Source organism: Coturnix japonica, unplaced genomic scaffold (genome assembly GCF_001577835.2).
Source record: "Coturnix japonica isolate 7356 unplaced genomic scaffold, Coturnix japonica 2.1 chrUnrandom489, whole genome shotgun sequence".
NCBI classification, from domain to species: Eukaryota; Metazoa; Chordata; class Aves; order Galliformes; family Phasianidae; genus Coturnix; species Coturnix japonica.
In genome coordinates, this window is record NW_015439884.1 from 87,613 (window position 1) to 91,852 (window position 4,240).

The window sequence follows — 4,240 nt, forward strand, 5'->3', positions numbered from 1 at the left end:
ATAGATACTGCCCCATAGATCCTTCCTGCCCCATAGATAAGGATCCACGAGTACAAGAGGCAGCTGCTCAACTGCCTGCACGTCATCACCCTGTACAACAGTATGGGACCCATAGATCCTGCCTGCCCCATAGATCCTGCCTGCCCCATAGATAGATATAGCCTGCCCTATAGAGCCCTGCCCCTAACAGCAGCTGCTCAACTGCCTGCACATCATCACCCTATATAACAGTATGGGACCTAGAGCTGCCCCATAGATCCTGCCTGCCCCATAGATCCTGCCTGCCTCATAGATCCTGCCTGCCCCATAGCTGCCCTATAGCCTGCCCCATAGATCCTGCCTGCCCCATAGCTGTCCTATAGCTGCCCCATAGATCCTGCCTGCCCCATAGATCCTGCCTGCCCCTTAGCTGCCCTATAGCCTGCCCCATAGATACTGCCTGCCCCTTAGCTGCCCTATAGATACTGCCTGCCCCATAGCCTGCCCCATAGATCCTCCCCGCCCCTTAGCTGCCCCATAGATCCTGCTCCATATCTGCCCCATAGATACTGCCCTATAGATCTTGCCTGCCCCATAGATCCTGCCCCACAGACCCCACAGACCCCATAGCCCCCCATTGATGTGGGTCACCCTCAACCCCTCTGTTCTCTGCAGGGATTAAGAAGGAGCCCAATAAAGCCTTCGTGCCCCGCACCGTCATGATCGGGGGCAAGGTGAGTGCTATGGGGTGTGCTATGGGGCAGGGGGGTCCCTATGGGTCGCTATGGGTCCCTATGGGTCCCTATGGGACACTATGGGTCCCTATTGGTTTCTATGTGTCCCTATGGGTCTCTATTGGTTCTTGTGGGTCTCAGTGTGTCCCTATGGGTCGCTATGGGTCCCTATGGGTCACTATGAGTCTCTATGGGTCCCTATGGGTCCCTATTGGTTTCTATGTGTCCCTATGGGTCTCTATTGGTTCTTGTGGGTCTCAGTGTGTCCCTATGGGTCGCTATGGGTCCCTATGGGTCACTATGAGTCTCTATGGGTCCCTATGGGTCCCTATTGGTTTCTATGTGTCCCTATGGGTCTCTATTGGTTCTTGTGGGTCTCAGTAGGTCCCTATGGGTCGCTATGTGTCCCTATGAGTCTCTATGGGTCCCTATGGGTCCCTATGTGTCTCAGTGTGTTTCTATGGGTCCCTATGGGTCTCTATGGGGTCTCTATGTGTCTCTATGGGTCCCTATGGGTCTCTATGGGGTCTCTATGTGTCTCTATGGGTCCCTATGGGGTCTCTATGTGTCCCTATGGGTCCCTCTGTGTCCCAATGGGTCCCTATATGTCTCTGTGGGGTCTCAGTGTGTCCCTATGGGTCTCTATGGGGTCTCAGTGTGTCCCTGTGGGTCTCTATGGGGTCTCTATGTGTCCCAGTGGGTCTCCATTGGGCGTCAGTGGGTCTCTATGGATCCCTATGGGGTCTCTATGGGTCCCAATGGTTCCCTATGTGCCCCAGAGGGTCCCTGTGTGTCCCAATGTGTTTCTATGGGGTCTCAATGTGTCTCTATGGGGTCTCAGTGTGTCCCTATGGGTCTCTATGGGGTCTCTATGTGTCCCTATGTGTCCCTATGGGTCTCAGTGGGTCACTGTGGGTCCCTATGGGTCCTTATAGGTCCCTGTATGTCTCTATGGGGTCTCAATGTGTCTCTATGGGTCTCTATGTGTCTCTATGGGGTCTCAGTGTGTCCCTATGGGTCTCTATGGGGTCTCAATGTGTCCCTATGGGTCCTTGTGGGTGTCAGTGGGTCGCTGTGGGTCCCTATGGGTTTCTATGGGGTCTCTATGAGGTCTCTATGTGTCCCTATAGGTCTCAATGGGACACTGTGGGTCCCTATAGGTTTCTATGGGGTCTCTATATGTCCCTATGGGTCTCAGTGGGTCACTGTGGGTCCCTATGGGTCCTTATGGGTCCCTGTATGTCTCTATGGGGTCTCAGTGTGTCCCTATGGGTCCCTATGGGTCTCAGTGGGTCACTGTGGGTCTCTATGGGGTCTCAATGTGTCACTATGGGTCCCTGTGGGTCTTTATGGGTCCCTATGGGTCTCTATGTGTTGCTATGGGTCTCAGTGGGTCACTGTGGGTCCCTATGGGTCTCTATGGGTCCTTATGGGTCTCAGAGGGTCCCTATGTGTCCCTATGGGTCTCAGTGGGACACTGTGGGTCTCTATGGGTCTCTATGGGGTCTCAACGTCTCCCTATGGGTCCCTGTGGGTGTCAGTGGGTCACTGTGGGTCTCTGTGTGTCCCTATGGGTCTCTATGGGGTCTCTCTGTGTCCCTATGGGTTGCTATGGGGTCCCTATGTGTCCCTATGGATCTCTATGGGTCCCTGTGGTTCCCTACATGTCCCTATGGGTCTCTATGGGTCCCTATGGGTCTCTATGGGGCCCCTATGTATCCCTATGGGTCTCTATGGGGCCCCTATGTATCCCTATGGATCTCTATGGGGTCTCTCTGTGTCCCTATGGGTTGCTATGGGGTCCCTATGTATCCCTATGGGTCTTAGTGGGACACTGTGGGTCCCTATGGGTCTCTATGGGGTCTCAATGTGTCTCTATGTGTCCCTATGGGTCTCTATGGGGTCTCAATGTCTCCCTATGGGTCCCTGTGGGTCTCAGTGGGTCTCAGTGGGTCTCAGTGGGTCGCTGTGGGTCTTTATGGGTTCCAATGGATCTCTATGGGTCCCAATGGGTCTCAGAGGGTCCCTGTGTGTCCTTATGGGTCCCTATGTGTCCCTATGGGTCCCTATGTGTCCCTATGGGTCCCTATATGTCTCTATGGGGTCTCATTGGGTCTCTGTATGTCCCTATGGGTCTCTATGGGTCCCGATGGGTCTTTATGGGGTCTCAGTGTGTCCCTATGGGTCTCTATGGGTCTCTATGTGTCCCAATGTGTCCCTATGTGTCTCTATGGGGTCTCTGTGTGTCCCTATGGGTCTCTATGGGGTCTCTATGTGTCCCTATGGGTCTTTATGGGGTCCCTATGTGTCCCTATGGGTCTCTATGGGTCTTTATGGGGTCTCAGTGTGTCCCTATGGGGTCTCAGTGGGGTCTCAGTGTGTCCCTATGGGTCTCTATGGTTCCCTATTGATCCCTATATATATCTATGTGTTATATCGCCCCCTGCAGGCCGCCCCTGGTTACTACATGGCGAAGCTGATCATGTCCCTATTGATCCCTATGGTTCCCTATTGATCCCTATTGATCCTTCCATTGATCCTATTGATCCTATTTGATACCTATTGATTCCCATTGTGATCCCTATTGATTCTCTTAATTGATAATAAATCGCAACGAACTAAGGACACAACCGAGCATCCACTGATTAAAACATGGAGAGCATGATCATGTCCCTATCGATCCCATAGTGGTCGAGATCCCATTGATCACTATTGATGTCCTATTGATCGCTAATTGATCCCGATTTGAATCCGTATTTGATCCTATTGATCTATGATCCCATTGATCCATTGCTCTATTGATCCCTATTGATCTCTCTTGATCCTTCGAATGCCTATTGTGTACACTATTGAATCCGTGTGTGAATCCCATTGATCCCCATTGAATCCTATTGATTGCTATTGATCTCTATTGATCCCATGTGATCCCTATTAGATCCTATTGATCCATTGATCCATTGATCCTATTGATCCTAGTTGATCTCTTATTGATCCCATTCGATCCTCTTGATCTCTGTTGTTGACCTATTGAATCCAATTGTGTCTATTGATCTCGTATTGATATCTATTGATGCCATCAGTTATGATCTACTATTGATACCCTATTGATCCATATGATCTCTTGATCTATGTGATCCTTATTGATATGTGCCTACAGGCCCCGGCCGCTGGTTTACAGATCTAGGCGCAGCATAGATCAGTATGTAATTATCACGTCGATCGGGGACGTCGTGAACCACGACCCGGCTGTGGGGGATCGACTCAAGGTGATCTTCCTCGAGAACTACCGCGTCTCATTGGCTGAGAAAGGTGAATAGAACCCCATAGAAACCCATAGAACCCATAGAACCCCATATCACCCCATAGAATCCCATAGAACACCATAGAACCCCATAGAACCTCATAGAACCACATAGAAACCCATAGAAACCCATAGAACCCCATATCACCCCATATCACCCCGTAGAACCCCACAGAACACCATAGAACCCCATAGAACCCATAGAACCCCATAGAACCCATAGAAC

General features: G+C 51.1%; 1 long non-coding RNA gene across 1 annotated transcript in view; it reads left to right on the top strand.

Annotated features, from left to right (window-relative positions):
* Positions 1 to 3,259, top strand: part of LOC107307132 — a 4,221-nt gene extending 962 nt beyond the window's left edge. The window contains exons 2-3 of the long non-coding RNA XR_001552342.2: positions 655 to 713; positions 3,163 to 3,259. This is a non-coding gene — a long non-coding RNA (uncharacterized LOC107307132). The remainder of the gene's footprint in view (positions 1 to 654; positions 714 to 3,162) is intronic.
* The last annotated feature ends 981 nt before the right edge of the window (positions 3,260 to 4,240 follow it).